The sequence below is a fragment of the Sus scrofa genome, chromosome 6 (assembly GCF_054392235.1).
Source record: "Sus scrofa isolate SSC_HxYL_T2T_F1_AM1 chromosome 6, Sscrofa_HxYL_maternal_Yorkshire_Landrace_v2.0, whole genome shotgun sequence".
Lineage (NCBI taxonomy): Eukaryota > Metazoa > Chordata > Mammalia > Artiodactyla > Suidae > Sus > Sus scrofa.
Genome location: NC_139388.1, coordinates 101,788,146 through 101,806,497, shown reverse-complemented (window position 1 = coordinate 101,806,497; position 18,352 = coordinate 101,788,146). Strand labels below are relative to the sequence as shown.

At 47.3% G+C, this 18,352-nt stretch overlaps 1 protein-coding gene across 29 annotated transcripts in view; it reads right to left on the bottom strand.

The window, feature by feature from the left end:
• Positions 1-18,352, bottom strand: part of MPPE1 (metallophosphoesterase 1) — a 35,914-nt gene that overhangs the window by 10,600 nt on the left and 6,962 nt on the right. For 8 of the 29 annotated variants that reach the window (XR_014807558.1, XM_084964116.1, XM_084964122.1 and 5 more), the window contains exons 1-3: positions 8,825-9,018; positions 8,094-8,173; positions 6,010-6,090 (exon numbers count right to left, since the gene is read on the bottom strand). The gene's annotated coding sequence lies outside the window, so the exon portion shown is untranslated. Of the gene's footprint in view, positions 1-6,009; positions 6,091-8,093; positions 8,174-8,768; positions 9,380-14,508; positions 14,671-18,352 lie in introns of those variants that run through there. The other 21 variants (XR_014807559.1, XM_084964117.1, XM_084964123.1 and 18 more) reach the window with 7 other exon arrangements.

The following is an 18,352-nucleotide window of genomic DNA, read 5'->3' as shown; positions in this document are numbered from 1 at the left end:
ACCCCTAGCCTGGGAACCTCCACATACAGTGGGTACAGCCCTAAAGAGACAAAAACAAACAAACGTAAGCACAGAATTAAAAACACCAGAAATTGCTGAAACTGTGCTGACAGTGGTCAGGCTACACAAACGCTCACTTCCACACACAGCTTTCCAGAAAAGAGGAAATGACAGAAGATGCGTCCCACTCTCAAGCCCTCTGTCTGCCAAGAAAGGCAGCATCCACACCAAGACTTCAGTGAAGAGGGGGCAGAACACAAGCGCTACATTTTAAATACATCCCTTCAGACAGAGAGGTCACAAGTAGCCGTGCATCAGCTGGGGTCACAGGAAAGCCACACCTTCACCGCTGCCTAGCCGTCCCCTCACTGGTTCTGGCTGAGACTGGACCATCCGTGGTCCACAGACTTTCTCTCCCACCGGGAGCCACCGGGGAGAGCGCACAGTGGTGCTGACATTGGCGGCAGGAAGACACTTGAGGACGGCAGTCACCCCAGGTGTGACTCCACCCTGTGGGGCAGCACTTCCTTGAACACACATGAGGAGGAGGGGCCACGTCCCCGTCATAAACCACAGATGTGGACAAATGGCAGACTCTGCTCTTGCTGATACAGCAGGAAGCGGGACTCTGGGAATAACCAATGCGTGCACCATCCAGGCCCCTCAGCTTGGGTTCATGCAAATCTATCAAAAGCAACCATCCAATCCCAGCTCCCGCTGCCTCTCACAGGGCCTTGAACCCCCTAAAGTCCTGAAAGGGAAGGCCAGGCAGCAGCTGAAACTTCTAGAACCTGATGGTCCTCCGCCCACAGGACTGGGAGGGATGGGAGCCCCACCCTGGGGCTGTGTGGAGCCTGCACTCTCCAGGTTCCAGTTTCCCATTGGAAAACCTGAAGTACAAGTTAAACCGCCCTCCCAGCCCTGGGACCAAAATGGAGCAGGGGGACAGGTGGGCAGCCTGCAGCCAGGAAGGGTGAGACAAAAATGGACCCAGGGAGTTCCCGTCGTGGCGCAGTGGTTAACGAATCCGACTAGAAACCATGAGGTTGCGGGTTCGGTCCCTGCCCTTGCTCAGTGGGTTAACGATCCGGCGTTGCCGTGTGCTGTGGTGTAGGTTGCAGACGTGGCTCGGATCCCGCGTTGCTGTGGCTCTGGCGTAGGCCGGTGGCTACAGCTCCGATTCAACCCCTAGCCTGGGAACCTCCATATGCCGAGGGAGCGGCCCAAGAAATAGCAACAACAACAACAACAACAAAGAGAGACAAAAGACAAAAAAAAAAAAAAAAAAAAAAAAAAATGGACCCAGAAGAGGGGGGACCAGCTCCCCGAGTGCCCCCACTGCCTGGCAGTCAGCTTAGATAAGGGCCAGAGGTCACGGAGCCTGGCCCTCCCCTCAGGTGTCCAGTCCTCCCTTCCATAAAGAAATGGAAAATGCCCTACAGGAGCCACTGGCCAGAGGACTCGGGATGGGGGGCAGCAGCAGGTGTGGTTACTGTTACACTGTTTCTTGAGAAAACCCTAACACCACGTGAATCTGGTATCCTGCAATCATTAAAAAAAAACAGAACTCCTCATCAGAGTGAAGACCATATCTGAGAACTTGACACCAAATCCTCAAACAGAAGCCTTTCTGCTGAAGTCTTGGAAATACTTTTCTTCTCCTTCCAGAGTCTGCTTTATATAACCCACCCAAGTCGTGTCCCCAGCACCGTCTCAACTGCCTAGCCAGAGTGCACCCCACCACCCCACCAAGGGTGGGGGGGGCCAGGCCAGGCGCCAATCTCAGGGCCCAAGACCACAGGCAGCCAGTCCCTGCCCTGCAGCTGATGGAATAGCAGGACCCAAAGCCTTGGGGGGTCACCAGAGCCCTGGTCCTCTCGGTACCTCATCCTTTACCTGGGTCACCGGCAGAGACGCTGCATCTCGACAACCTCCCACGAGCCCCCTACCCTTCCCAGGTTGCAGCACCCGCCTCCACTGACGCAGGGAGAGCAACAGAAAAGTCCACAAAGTGCCTTTATTTTATTTTTTGTCTTTTTGCCATTTCTTGGGCCGCTCCCGCGGCATATGGAGATTCCCAGGCTAGGGGCCGAGTCGGAGCTGTAGCAGCTGGCCTACGCCAGAGCCACAGCAACGCCAGATCTGAGCCGCATCTGCAACCTACACCACAGCAACAATGGATCCTTAACCCACTGAGCAAGGCCAGGGATCAAACCCGCAACCTCATGGTTCCTAGTCGGATTCATTAACCACTGAGCCACGATGGGAACTCCCAAAGTGTCTTTTTTTTAAAAAATAAGTCTTTCACTGTCAATGGACAACCCAACCAAGTCCATCTAAGAAAGAAATGGAGCCAACCTGGGAGACAGCCTTTCATTTCTGAGACAAAGACTTTGTGTCAAATGAAGTGTTATTCACAATCTACACAGCAGACCTGTGCCCTCAAAGTGAGAGTGGGTCGGGGGTCACTTAAAAGATCAAGAAAGAAGATGATGCCCGAAGGAGACCTGGTTAATGCAGACACATGACTACCACTAAAGGAAAGCAGGAGGCCCGAACAGGCAGAGAAATATTTTAGGTCTAAGGTTTTCTCATCCTGCCACAGATATGGGTTTTATTTCACCCATGGAGGACAGGTTTGCCAGGACGAGATTAGTGTCAACCTTGCAGCCTCGGTCAGTGGAACCCAGGGGATCGGGATCCCGGAAGGAGGCCCGTGACCCGGGCTGACCCTGACCCTCCACTCATTCATCGTGTTGAGCTGCCTAACACTCCACTCCCGAAGCCCCCAGACCCTTCCCTCACTGAAAGCAAACCTTCAATTTCATCTCAATCACAATAAATAGGCCAGTGTCTTAAGATCCCCCAGCCACACAGCCTGAACCACCAAGTGCCACCGTCCCTCCACATCCAGGCTCTCACTGTGACCAACGAGAAAGTGGGTCCTTCCCAAGACTGGTCCCTTCTCAGAACAGCCCGGACCCAGAAGAGACCGTCACCCGCAAAACAAGGAAGTGAGAGGTTGTGATAAACAAACACTCTTCTGTGTGTTGCCTTCTTGTGATTAATAATGAATAATTCTGTCCTTGTTAGAAGCTTTCCTTTACGTTGGCAGGTTTGGGCTCAGAAACAAAAGTAATAAATCATTCTTGTTTTCACTCTCCAAGTTCAATCTGCAAGTTTATGAAGCTTATCAAGTATTAACCCAGCAGGAAAGCCACACAGGCTCCCGCAGTTCAAAGCCTGGGATCAGAAGGCGGATATGCTTCTAGGACCGTCCTGGCCCATCTGCAGGGAACAGCCCCTGCCTGAACCCCGGCATGCAATTTCTATCACACACACTTCTTATCCTGACACCACAGACCACACCACCACACAACAGCTCAGCAATGTCTACCATCCTGGAAATTTTCAAAAAGCTAGAAGAGACCCATCACTGGTTTATGAAATCACTTTGGTGGTTTGTGACCCAAATTTTTAAAAATAAAACACTTCAATGAAAATATAAAATTTAACTTTAAAACATTAAGAATTAATAGGATTTAATTTAAACATTTAAACAGATTTAAACAGAGCAGAAAACACCAGGCTGCAGTGCACACAGCGGAGGCAAGGCAGGACAAAGGTCGTGCTCCCTTTCTCTGAACTGTGTGTACCGGCCACACCCACAGTTCTCATGGCACTGGGCTCTCTCCCCACTCCCTGGACAGGAACCAAGCCCCATTCTCTCCATGCTCCCCTCTCGTGCCCACAAACAGTAGGTGCTCAATGTGTGTGGACTTAATGACTTAGTCTTACCTTCCTGAGCATCTTAGAATTACAAACGTACACAACATCACTCTTTCAGCCATTATCTGTCTTCAAATGCTCAACAGAGAGTTCCTGCTGTGGCACAGTGGGTTAGGAATCCAACTGCAGCAGCTCTGGTTACTATGGAAATGTGGGTTTGATCCCTGGCCTGGTGCAGGGGGTTAAGGAGCCAGCGTTGCCACAGCTGCATAGGGCACAGATGCAGCTCAGATTCGATCCCTGGCCTGGGACCTTCCATATGCCACAGGAAAAGGGACAGAAGTGTTCTTGTTCCCCTGATCAGTCAGGAGCCTAGCAAACAGGTGCCCAGAAGCACCTGCTCGCCAGCCCCAGTGGGACCTGGAAAAAGAGAAGCCCAGCAGCCCTCTGGTCAGAGGAAGTGATGACAACCTTCCCTGAGCCTCTGGGGAGATGACATTTTCCTCTAAAGGGAAGGACACTGAAATGCCTGGAGCCCCTACATTCTCCCCTAAACCCCAGCTGGGCTGTCACCTCCCAGGGTGTCACCTCAGGCAAGTCACTCAAAACAAAACGGACAGGATAATCATTATCAAAACACAGAAAATAACAAGTATTGGTGAGGATGTAGAAAAATGGGAACCCTGGTGCACGGCTGGTAGGAATGTAAACTGGTGAAGCCACGGTGGGAAAGAGTACAGTGGTTCCCCCAAAATTAAAATCAGAACTACGATATGATCCTGCAATCCCACTTTTGCGTACATACCCAAACGTACCCAAACATACTGAAAGCAGGACCTCAAAGACGTTATCTGCAACACCCAAGTCCACAGCAGCACGATTCGCAACAGCCAAAAGGGGGAGGCAACCAAGTGTCCATTGACGGATGAACAAAGGGTAAACAAAATGTGATGGAAACACCTGAGGGCAATGGGCTATTATTCAGCCCTTAAAATAGGAAAGAAGCTGCCCCAGGCCATGCATGGATGAACCTTGAGGACATTATGCTCAGTGAAATAAGCAACAGTAGTCAGGTTCATAGAGATAGAAAGGGCACCGGTGGTTGCCAGGGGCTGGGGGACAGCTGCTTCTTTAAGGGGACAGTTTCTGCTTTGCAAGATGGAAAAGATCTAGAGACTGACTGCACAACAGCATGAATATGCTCAACATCACTGAAACATACACTTAGAAATGGGTAAGAGGGTTCCAAGGAAAAGAAAAATATCTGCATAAGACACAGCTAATAAAGGACTGGTATCCGACATATGCAAAGAACTCTTAAAACTCAGTAAGGAGGGGGAAAAAAGCTAAGAAAACAAACAACCTGATTAAAAAATGGACAAAAGCAAGGCAGCAGGTCTTAGGGTGTCCTCATCACATAAAAGGTAACTTTGTAACTATGTGAAGCAAGATATGTTAATTAGGAGTTCCCGTCGTGGCGCAGTGGTTAACGAATCCGACTAGGACCCATGAGGTTGCGGGTTCGATCCCTGGCCTTGCTCAGTGGGTTGACGATCCAGCGTTGCCGTGAGCTGTGGTGTAGGTTGCAGACGTGGCTCGGATCTTGCATTGCTGTGGCTCTGGCGTAGGCTAGTGGCTACAGCTCCGATTTGACCCCTAGCCTGGGAACCTCCATATGCCGCTGGAGCAGCCCAAGAAATGGCAAAAAGACAAAAAAAAAAAAAAAAAAAAAGATATGTTAATTAGCTTACTTGTAACCATGTCACAAGGTACACGTATATCAAAGCATCATCTTACACATTTTCAATATACAATTCTTTTTTTTTTTTTTTTTTGCTTTTTAAGGCCACACCCACAGCATATGGAGGTCCCCAGGCTAGGGGTCCAATCAGAGCTGCAGCTGCTACTCTACACCACGGCCACAGCAACGCCAGATGTGAGCTGCGTCTTTGATCCACACCACAGCTCATGGCAACTCCAGATCCTTAACCCACTGAGCGAGGCCAGGGATCGAACCCACAACCTCATGGTTCCTAGTTGGATTTGTTTCTGCTGCGCCACAACAGGAACTCCAATATATAAAACTTTATTCATTGATTATACCTCAACATCTCTGGGGAAAAAAAATTCTAATTTAAGAATTAAAATTCAATTGAAAATGAGCCAAAGCCCTTAACAGACACCTCCTCAAACAAGTATATCAGCAAAGAAGCGCATGACAGGATGGTCCACATCACTGTCATCAGGAAAACGGAAATTAAAACAAGATAATCTGCACACCTGTTAGAAGAGCCAAAATCCAGACACTAACACCACCAAAGGCAGGTGAGGATGTGGAGCAACAGGAACTCTCATACGTGGCTGGTGGGAATGCAAAATGGAGCAGTTATTTTGGAAGACAGTTTGGAGGCTTCTTGCAAAACTAAGTATACTCCTTCCATACAATCCAGCAGTACGGTTCCTTGGCATTTACCCAAAGGAGCTGAAAATTTACATCTACCCAAAAACCTGCACACAACCCTGTGATAAACCATAATGCAAAAGAATATATATAACTGAGTCATTTTGCTGTACAGCAGAAATTAACACATTGTAAATCAACTATACGCTGTCAATGAATTTTAAAAAAAACCTGCACGCAGATGTTTATAGCAGCTTGATTCATAATTGCCAAAACGTGAAAGCAACCAAGATGTCCTTTGGTAGGTGAATGGATAAACTGTAGGTCCTCCTGACAGTGGAATATTACTTAGCACTAAAAGGAAATGCGCTATCAAGCCATGAAGAGACATGAGAAGAACCTTAAATGCATAGTATTAGTGAAAGAAGCCAGTCTGAAAGGCTAAATACTGTGAACCTTTTTTAATGTTATGAATTCTATATTCTGGAAAAGGTAAAAAGATGAGTGGTTGTTAGAGGTTGGGGAGGAAAGGTCGGATGACCAGGAGGAGCACAGGAGGTTTTGAGGGCAGTGAAAATACTCTGTATGATACTATGACGAGTGGAGAGCATCATTACACAGGGTTAGAACCCCTGCCCCAAACATAAACACCAGGAGTGCACCTAAAATATAAACTATGGACTTTGGGTGATTATTATGCATCAACACAGGGTCATCAAGTGTAACATCGCCTGGTGGAGGATGTTGATGGGGGGGGGCGCTGTGCTCTGTGGGTGCAAGGGTTATGTGGGAAATCTTTGAAATTCATGCTGTTTTGCTGTGAACCTAAAACTGCTCTTAAAAAATAGTATTTTTTGTATTGTAGGTCACAGATGCAGCTTGGATCCCACGTTGCTGTGGTTGTGGTGTAGGCCAGCAGCAACAGCTCCAATTAGACCCCTAGCCTAGGAGCCTCCATATTCTGCGGGTGCGGCCCTAAAAAAAGACAAAAAGACAAAAAAAAAATATGGTATTTTAAAAATTGGCAAGATGTGAAGTTTTAAGCATAGTTGACCACAATTTTTAAAAATGTTTTAAATGTAAAGTAATGAAATTCTGACACAGACTAGAGTTTGGATGAACGTGGACATTATGCTAAATAAGCCAGACACAGAAGGACAAACACTATACAATTCCACATATATGAGAGACCTAGGATAGCAAATCCATAGGTACAGAAGTAGGACTATGGACACCCAGGCCTGGGGGGTTGAGGGGTTGAGAGGCAGAATTATTATTATTATTATTATTTTGCTTTTTAGGGCCTCACCCACCACATATTGAAGTTCCTAGGCTAGGGGTCCAATTGGAGCTGTAGCCGCCAGCCTACACCACAGCCACAGCAACATGGGATCCAAGCCATGTCTGCAACCTATATCACAGCTCAGGGCAATGCCAGATCCTTAACCCACTGAGCAAGGCCAGGGATGGAATCTGCATCCTCATGGATACTAGTTAGATTCATTTCCCCTGAGCCATGACGGGAACTCCAGAATTATTATTTAATGGATATGGAGTTTCAGTTTGGAAAGAGGAAAAAGTTCTGCAAATGGTGGTGCAGGCTGCAGAACAATGTGAATGCACTGAATGCCACTGAACTGTACACTTTAAAATGGTAAATTTCATGTTAAGAAGGTTTGGCCCTTTTTTTTTTTAATGAAGAAACACCAACATATGCACAGAGAAGACTCTATAAGCTAACAATGTCCTATAGGAAGGGCTTACTTTTAGATTTAAATACACTTTTCTTATATTTAAATAAAAAAGGAAGGGCGTTCCCTGATGTCTAGCAGTTAGGACTTGATGCTCTAACCCCTGCAGCCCAGGGACCTCAGATCCCCAGCAAACTATCGCTTGCAGCAGCCAAAAAAGAAAGAAGTCTCCAGAGCCTGGAATTAAGAGGTTATCAGAGTCATTTTCTCACCTTTTAAAAAATGCAACCTGTAGATGAGCCGGTATGAAGGCTCTAAATTGGCTTGCTCCCCCAAATCAGAGTGCCTTTAGCTGAAATAAAACAGAAAACGTGCTCTGTGGCTGAATAATCTTTCATTCTGTCTACTTACTATCTCATCCTAGAGGGCAAGCAGAGAAGGAAGGACCTTGAGCAACTCCAACGTAAAGAAGGAGGCAGAGAACCACAAAGTAAAAAGAGCCGACATTATGTTCTTTGTCAAGAACTGCTCTTTTATAATATAAATATTTACATAGAAAACACTTAAATGACAGAGAACTGTCCAACACGTGAGACCGTAGCTGCAGTCCACCACTGGGAGCAAAATATTTCCTCCACTGACTGATTTTTAACTTCAAAGCTATCAATGAACATCTAAAATTCTTGCCCTCCATGTTAAATTCATTATTACCACAATGTCCTCAATAGCTGTTTGCATATTAAAGTTTTCCACCTTAAACTTTAAACTACATCAGTAAACTAGGAAGGTAAAGGCCCCGGTGATTTAATACACAGGCCTCAGGTCACCGTAATGTTGCAGCATATATGTATAATTTGCAGCACACGGAGCTTCCAACAGTAAACGTATGCGCCCACACTAGGCTGCAGCAGCAGGGCCGAGAAGAGGTCCAAGAAAAGCAGCAACACCTGCACCCGGCGGACGCAGGCCGTAGACACGGCTTGGGCGGCCGGGTCCCACCTACCGCCGGGCTCGGGGCGCCGGGTCCCACGGCGAGAGAGCAGGCGGCGGGATCTCTGTGCTCGCCCGCACGGACCCGCGCCCGCACCTGCGCCTCAACTGCACCCCAAGGCCTCCCAAACTTCCCAGCAGACAGACCCTCCGCTCGGCGCGCGTCCGGTTCGCGGCACGCACGTGGGACTGGGCGGAGCAATGGGCAGAGCATAGGGCGGGGCGGGGTAACGCGGTAGAGCGGGGTGCGGGGAGGGGAAGGGGCGGGGCGACGAACAGTGCCTAGGAGGGGGATGGAGCGGGGCGATGGGGCGGGGCAGGGCGATGGACTTGACGCCGGGCGGGGCGAGGCGGAGCATGGGGCGGAGCGGGGCGGAGCATGGGGCGGGGCGTCATTGGGCGCGGGGGCAGGGAGATGGGCGAGGCCAGAAGCTGGCCTCCGGGGCCAGCGATTGGCCAGGAGCCGAGACAAGGGGCACATGCCCAGGGTTGTTGTGCGGCTGCGCACTCTCTGGGCCCGCTGGCCTCGGGTTGCTTTCATCCTCGTCTGTAGGGACACGTACAGCGCCTTCAAAAGAAAAAAAAATATGATAGAAATGAACTTATACACAAAACAGAAATAGACCCACAGACATAGAAAACATGGTCACCAAAGTGAAAGGGAGGGGAGAGATAAATTAGGAGTTTGGAATTAACACATACACACTGCTACATATAAAATAGATAAACAAGGACCTGCCGTATATAGTCAATATTTTCTAATAATTTATATGGGAAAAGAATCCCAAAAAGAATATGTATGTATAACTGAATCACTTTGCTGTACACCTAAAAGTAACACAACATTGTAAGTCAACTATTTTTCAGCTTAAAAAGAGACAAGTGTGGAATAAATAAGATCACAGTGACTGGGGTTTTATTTAATTTTTTTATAACAGTGTTGCATGAGATGTTCCATTTTTCAATATACTTTCACGTTATTACTTCAAGTAATCCTCAAATTAATACTGTAAATAAATTAGCAGTAAGAATCACCATGTTAAAAAAGTAAGGGAGATCCCGTTGTGGCGCAGTGGAAACGAATCCGGCTAGGACCATGAGGTTGCGGGTTCCATCCCTGGCCTCACTCAGTGGGTCAAGGATCTGGTGTTGCTGTGAGCTGTGGTAGGTCGCAGACAGGGCTAGGATCCCACGTTGCTGTGGCTGTGGTGTAGGCTGGTAGCTATAGCTCTGATTTGACCCCTAGCCTGGGAACATCCATATGCTGCAGGTACAGCCCTACAAAAGCCAAAAAAAAAAAAAAAAAGTAAACCGAAGCTCTGACTAGCAATTCACAAAATCTTCTCTACAACCAATTCCGGTCTGTTTTTCAAATCTATGAGTACGGTGACTGTACTGAGATGTAAAACGAGAAATCAGGTAGAAAGCAATCAGCAAAGTGCCTGGGACATGTAAGTAAGCAGTAAATGGTAATTATTATTATTAAGAATATTGTAATAATTCCAAACACACCCAGATGAACAATTTTAACATGACCCAAACTGGCACAACCAGACTCTATAAACAATGAAGTGATAGAATAGGAGGTAAGCGTCACCACACTTCACAGAGAAAGAAAAGGAAAAAAGGAAATCTGGTTGAGCCTAGAACAACAAGCTTAAGGAAATACAGGGACCAAATGAACATGTTATGTTTCACCACCAGGAAGCAATCTGATGGGAGAGTCTACAGCCAAAAAGACCTAATTTCTTTATTGAACAAATAAGCAGCATCACAAAAAAGGGGGGAAGGAGGACAGGAAGGGGGGTCTGTTGTTCCATAGCAGGCTTGAAAGGCACATCAACCAAATGCAGTTTGTGGGCTTGGACTTGGTCATAATTGGGACAAACTAGCTTTTTTTAGGAAAAAAAATCATTTTTGAAAAGATTGGGAAACTTGGACATGGATTGGATGTCAGATGATAAAGAAGTATTGGTAATTTTGCTATAATACTATTGTGGTTCTATTTTTTAGGATTAGAAAAACATATTATTTACAGATAAATTATATGATTTCTGGAATTTTCAGAAAGAAAATTTTAAAGTAGGGACATGGGAGAAAAAACAATATGGCAAAATGTTGCTAAAGCCAAAGCAAGGAGATGGGTGTATGGCACCGAAGCTGGCAGAATAATGGCCCCCAGAAGATGTCCACAGCCTCATCTCCAGACTTGTGAACAGGTTTCCTTATCTGGCAAAAGTGACTTTGCATGCATGATGATGATTAAGGACCTTGATATGGGGTCAATATCCTGGATTATCCCAGTGGATCCAATCCAATCACTTGCGTCCTTACAAGTGGAGACGCTTTCCCAGCTCTCTCAGAGGCAGAGTAAGGATGTCCAATCCATTCAGACTGCTTACAAGCACAGGTAACACTGCAGCCAGGAACCTTGTAAATAACAGAAGTTGTGGGAGCTGCAAGTTCAAGATCAAGGATCCAATATGTGTCCTGTGAGAGGTTTTTCCCAGTTCATAACCGCCTTCTCAGGGTTTTCGCTTGGGGTTGGAGTGCTCTATGGGGTCTCCTTTATGGGAACAATAACACCATCCAGGAGGACTCCCTCTCAGGACTGAGCATCTCCCAAAGACCTCACCTCCAAACAACTTCACACTGGACATTAGGATTGAACATATGTATTTTGGGGTGGCACAAACATTCAGTATAGCAGAGGATCAGAGGTGCAACCTGACCAACCTCTTTGAAAATCAATAAAGGAAACCGCAACTGAAATTGGAGTTGGAAACGGCCTGCAGAGGGCGCATTCACGCACTGGCACTCGCCTTCCTTCGCATGCACCGCCCTTGATGTGCATGCACTGACCATTATTTGCATGTCCCACAGGAAGAAGGTACCTTGCTCTCCCAAACAGGTAATGCACTATTTCACTCTTCCTGAGGAAGAATTTCTTCTCACACAGCATCAGTCCAACCAATGAGAAACACCAAAGCTCAGGCAATGAGAAACCATCCCCACCTTTTTCCTATAAATTCAGGCTCCCCTCCTTTGTTCTTTGGAACTTGCCTGAAGTTCAACATCGATTTTGGACATACTTTGTAGTTCCCTCCTGTTCTGATTAAATCCATTTTGCTGGTAAAATAATTCCTCTATTATTAGTTTTAGATTAACAGACTCCACCAACTGTTGCTGACCTTAGAAATGGAGGAAGGGGGCACAAGCCAAGGTATTTGGGCAGGCAGCCCCTAGAAGCCGGAAGAAAGCAAGGAAAAGGATTCTGTTGCAGAACCATCTTGACTTTGGCCCATGAGACCAGAGCTGTACTACTGCCCTACAGAACAATGAGATAATAAATATGTATTTTAAGTCACCACAATAGAAAAGCAACACAAGCTTTCATTATATTCCCTCTACTTTTGTGTAAGGGTAAAAAAAAAAAAATTGTGGAGTTCCCGTTGTGGTGCAGTGGTTAACGAATCCGACTAAGAACCATGAGGTTGCGGGTTTGATCCCTGGCCTTGCTCAGTGGGTTGACGATCCAGCGTTGCCATGAGCTGTGGTGTGGGTTGCAGATGCGGCTCGGATCCCACGTTGCTGTGGCTCTGGTGTAGGCCGGTGGCTACAGCTCCAATTCGACCCCTAGCCTGGGAACCTCCATATGCCGCAGGAGCGGCCCAAGAAATGGCAAAAAAAAAAGACCCAAAAAAATTGTACTGCTTGTTTAGTCCATAAAACATAGACCTAACTGAGGGATACATTTTAAAGTACTTCATTTATACCTGAAATATATGTCACATCTGTGGCATGTGGAAGTTCCCAGGCTAGGGGTAGAATAGGAGCTGCAGCGACTGGCCTACACCATGGCCACAGCAACATCAGATCTGAGCCATATCTCCAACCTCTGCCTCACCTTGTGGCAATGCTGGACCCTTAGCCCACTAAGCAAGGCCAGGGATTGAACCTGCATCCTCACAGAGACAAGGTCATGTCCTTGACCTGCTAAGCCTCAATGGTAACTCCCCAAAGTGATTTTCTTAAATCCCCACAAGTAAAACCAGCCAGAGTCATCAGTGTGGAACCACTGCCATCATATCCAAGGATTTCAAGTACTCACAACTGGAGCAGCTGGACTGAGCTTGGAATAGTTGGAACGAAGCTAAGAAAGCAGTGAACCCAGATCCACAGGGAGTTGAGCTGCTGCTGAATCCCTGAGGAGCAGGGCACTAAGGGAGCCCATTGGTGCCGGGGTCTGGTGAGGGCCCAGGACTGGGAGCAGGGAAGGCCACTGTCCAGACCAGCACACTGGGTGACTCCAGGGCAGGGGAAGAGAGGAATCCAGGTGTACATGAAGGGCCAGGGCAGAGGTAGCAATCCAGATGGCAGTGGAGAGGTCAGGGGTCAGCGCCTCTGCAGGCTGCACAGGGGTCAGGGAAATGATACCGGCAGTGTCACCAGGGCCAAGTTTTGGACCTCCAAGGCCAGGTCCAGACTGCACCCTCCAAGTCTCTTTAGGGAGCAGAGGCTCCTCCAGACTGGCGAGTAACAGGGTGTTCCAAGCCCGGCACCCCAAAACCAAAAGAACTTGAGCTCCTTGGCCAGCTGTCCTTCCTCAAAGGACACCTCTGTCTCTGCACGACTTCGAAGGTGGCAAGTTCACACAAAGATATTCATAGAGCTATTCCACTCATGCTCTTTGCTCTGGACGCATGGCAGATTCTCCAGAAGTTGTTTTTGATAATAAGAAAGGAGAGGGAGAGACAGAGAGAAAGAAGGAAGAAGGAGGAGGAGTAAGAGTGAACAGATCAAAGGAATGAAAGAGGGAAAGAAATGAGAGACAGAAAGCTGAAAAAGGGAAGGGAGAGAGGGACACAAGTTTGGTGGGGACACACACACATCCCACTGTGATCACTCTAAAGAAATCAGCTGTTTTCCAACTATGCATAGTATCTTAGCCCTTCCTAGAACAGCCTTTCTCATAAGAACAGATAATAGCTGTGGCAACCTGCATATCATGGTTTAAAATTATTTTTATCTCTAAGGTAAATTATACTTAGCTTTTCTCAGAAACATTATCTAAGAGATAGAGGGTCTCAAGGCAAATAACTGCCAGTCAGAAGTAGTAAAGGTGATGGGGTCAGGAACCTATTCACTGGGGCCAGTTCATTCTTTAAAGATGGAAGGACCACAATGTTCCCAGCAGGTGGCACCAGCTGCCCTCTGCTGAGACAAGACTTCTCACCCTGGGTTCCATTCAGTGTCAAACAGGTCTCTTCTAGCCAGATAAGGGGTTGGGTTAGGAAAGAAATCGGCGAGGTTCCAGGAGATGCTGAGCAGGGAATCTGGAGGCTTTTCGATTTATTTCTCATGTTAAACTGTTTAAAAACATGCATTGACCTGATATTGATATTCACACCATTGTGAATAATGATATTCACATCATTTGGGCTCTGAAAAAGTTAATTTTTTTTCCAAGACAGAGTTAATTTAAATTAAGATCCCAAAGACAACAAAGTACCAAGAATTAGGACATCTGAAAGTATTTTTATCTGATAGGATAATTAGTGAAGGGCGCATACTGAAACTAGCTTTCCCGTAACAAAGGAGAGAGAAACCAATTCTGAAGGAAACCCCGGGGAAGGGAACCTAGGTTAGAGATTCCTGGGATCAGCCAATGTTTCTGCTGCTTCGCTGGTGACTTACAGAGACCCGGAGCATCCAGCTTGCATTCTGAGCTCCAGGCTGTGCATTTCCTACAAGTGAGCAAATAGCAGGACCGAAAGCCTTTCCATCTCCAGGCGAGAAGTAAGCTTCTTTGGGAAGGCAGGGAACATCACAGGTTATCTTGGGAATCATCCTCAAAATCTGGAACAGGGAGTAGAACTTCATTAGTCAAGTTCTTACATGTGTGGGCTCATAGGTTTCCAGAGAAAGAGGAGTTTGGCAGTCCAGATCCATGACTAATTTCCAGTGAAGATCTGTGCGGCCACTGTCCCTTAGGCCTCCTTCCCTGTAGACCTCCCGCCCCGTAGGCCTCCCATCCCTTAGGCCAATGACATTTGAACCTTCTGCAGCTGCTTTTACTGTCATCCTGCCACCAAAACTTTACTTTTGAAAGATAGTTTAAAGTGCAAAAGTAATACATGTGAACGGCAAGATGTTTGAAACCACTGAAAGCTGTAAGAAAAGAATACAAGGATTGAGAAGGTATTGATGACATATTTCTAAGGAAGAGCTGGTGTCCAGGGCCAGGGGGGTAGGACCCTGTGTCTGGGCCTGGTGAGCACCTTTTGGACTCTGAGATGCAGAAAGGATGGTGCCCGTGTTATATGGAACGAAGTTGTCTTTATACAGTTGTGGTAGCAAGTTTTTGGATCACACGCTGTTTTATGTCTGCTTCGATGCCATTAGCGTGTTTGATGGGATCAGGGCACCTGACTTGCTGCGGTTTGAAGTCTGATCTATCATGTGGACAAGAACACGAATGTGGTCGGGGGATTTTACCAGGAGGATTATAATCATGCCCAGGAGTGTTTGAAAGAATCAGATGTTACATTCTCAATTATAGCTTCAAGTAGCTAAGGTAGTTTAGTCAAGTTTAGAAATGCTATTTTGAGGGGAACTTAATCTGTCAGATTTATCCACAAGTTAAGCACCGATCTCAGAACTATCTTTGGATTTTCCTTTTTTCTTTCTTTTTTTTTTTTTTTTTTTTTTTTTTGCCTCACCTGTGGCATTTGGAAGTCCCCAGGCCAAGGATCAAACCTGAGCCACATCAGAGACTTAACCCGCTGAACCACGATGGAACTTCTGGATATTCTAACATTATCAGGCCACTGAATAAACTAGCAAGTTTCATGAACTGAACAGAAAGGTTGAAGAACATTTGGTTTGAAAGTCATCATTCGAGGTCATGAGGTATTGATAAAAAACATAAGCTTCTCTGCCCCACCAAACACTCATGAACAGACCTCTGGCCACAGTTTACAGAAGCAAGGGAGACCCCTCCCCCCTCCCCACCCTCAACCCAGAAAAGGCCAAGGCTCTTTTTTTCTAATGACCTTATGATTTTTTTTTCTGATTAATGCAATTTTGGAATATTTTTATAACAGTAGTGTTTTCCAATGGATGTCTTTCCTCCTAAAAGGGCATTTTGAGAGAGAGAGAGAGGATTCCCCGTTTGTTCTTGGGAAGCTCAGTGAGTTTTGGGGGTTCCACCACTTGTTTCTCCTCTCATCGGGGGGATGGTGCACCCCCTCCCCTGGCTCCTGCAGTGCTGCCCAACCCCTGCTAAGGGAAGACTCAGGAGAGGCCCTCGGACACGCCCTTCTCCATGGTTCCCAGACTTCTGGATTCCACACACCAGCAACAGCTGCACACAAAAACAAAAAAACAAAACCAAAAAAAATTTGGTGACCTACATAGATTTGTCCACCATTCACGTGGCCCCATGAGAGCGAAAAACAAAACCAAACCTGCTACTTCCCGTGCAAATCATTTTATTACAGGAACAGCATTGTATTGCCCAAGGGCAGAAAGGCCAGAACTTCGGCTAATGACAACGTTTTCCGTGAAATACACAGAGCTGAGTGTGTGTGGCTGTAAATGCCTCAGGGCAGACCAGAGCCGAGCTGGGAAATTCAGCCCCTGGACTGGGCTGTGTGAAGTCACACCTGCTTCGCCTGGGCTGGCAGGGCTCTGTCACCCGCTGCCATATCATGCAGGCCCAGCTATGCTCCCCTGACATCCTCCTCCTCCCCAGCCCTGCTGCCAGGCCCCCTTCCCCCGCAGTGGGCAGAAGTGCCCGCCTCTTTCTCCCTAAACCATCTATCCCCCTTGAGTAACGTGCCTGCAAATGATGGTTAAGTCAGCATTATTTTAGCATCCAAAGTTGTCACTGGGCCAGTCATGAGCCCAAAGACATCATTTGAGCCCCTCCCTTCTCCAGGGAGCAGCTGCAGGGAACAGCCTGCTTCCAAAAAAAAAAAAAAAAAACAGAAAGAAGGTCCTGCTCTGGGACCATGGTCTTTTGTGGGAGGACATTTAGTAGGACTGTACCATTTCCATCATCTTTCCCACAGTAAATGTGAAAAGATACTTCTCACCCATAGAAATACTTCTTAGCATCAGCCCCCAAACATTCTCCATGTAACTGTCTCAGGCAGAGCTGAGGCTTTCAGACACCCAGAGAAGCAATCTTACTGAAAAGCTTCCCAATGCGTTTGATGATTAAATAGAAGTTACATTAGTTTTCTATAGACAAGAAAAGAAGTTTTTTCTTTCTTTCTTTTTTTTTTTCCTTTTTTCGGCTGTACTCACGGCATATGAAAGAGATAGAATCCCAGCCACAGGCAGCTGTGACCTATACCACATCTTTGGCAATGCTGGATCCTTAACCTGCTGCACCATAGCAGGAACTCCCAGGAAAGGTTTAAAAAATATATATATATGTTCAATATCTTTTACCTTCCTTTAAAGATTAATGTTTTAGGAGTTCCTGTCGTGGCACAGTGGTTAACGAATCTGACTAGGAACCATGAGGTTGCAGGTTCGGTCCCTGCCCTTGCTCAGTGGGTTAACGATCCCGCGTTGCCGTGAGCTGTGGTGTAGGTCGCAGATGCGGCTTGGATCCCGCGTTGCTGAGGCTCTGGCGTAGGCTGGCGGCTACAGCTCCGATTAGACCCCTAGTCTGGGAACCTCCATATGCCATGGGAAGCAGCCCTAGAAAAGGCAAAAAGACAAAAAAAAATTAATGTTTTATAGGACCTCTGATGATTAGAATACCTGTGCCATAATTGGGCAAACACTTAAGACACATTCATTTATTCAACAAATGTTTTAAAAGCACCTACTATGTGCCAACCACAGCACTGGCTTTGGAGATACAATAATGAAAACTCACCTTTTCCTCAAGGGGCTCAGGGAGCAGACACATCTACCATGAAGGAGATGTGCTCCCAGGGCTTTCCTGGCTCCCTGGGCAGGTACAGAGCAGCGTGGGGTTGGGGGAGGTACCAGTTGTACCTGAACAATGGGGAGCGGCTTCCTTGGGGCAGCAGGCACCAGGGAGAAGCCCGGCCTGCCAGCAGCGGGATGGTGATGGCTGCAGAAGCCACACTGAGGAACATGGGCGTTGTCCTGAAGGCTTGGGAGGTTACGACCTGCTGGTGGTCTCTCAGCTTTGCGCTGCAGTTTGACAGTGAGGCTAAGACTTTGCAGATACATTTCCATTTGCCAGCTGGCCCCGCATCAGTCTCCACCATCAGGGCTGGGAGGCTGGGGGTAGGATCACAGCCTCCTGTTGTTATCAGCATCACCCTGGAAAACTGGCAGCTCTTTTCCACACCCTGAACCAGCCAGCCCTTGCCTTGCAGAGGTGGCAGCGCCCCAGGCAGCAGCCTCACTCCAGGCCCCTCTTGGCCCCAGCCTCCTGGCACCCTCCCAGAGGGCAGGTTCTGGCAACCCCAGCCTCCGCCTGTCTCCCAGCCCCAAGGCTGGAAGATGCTTCCTGCCCTTACTCTCTTGGCTGCCTCAGTTTTCTGTTTTT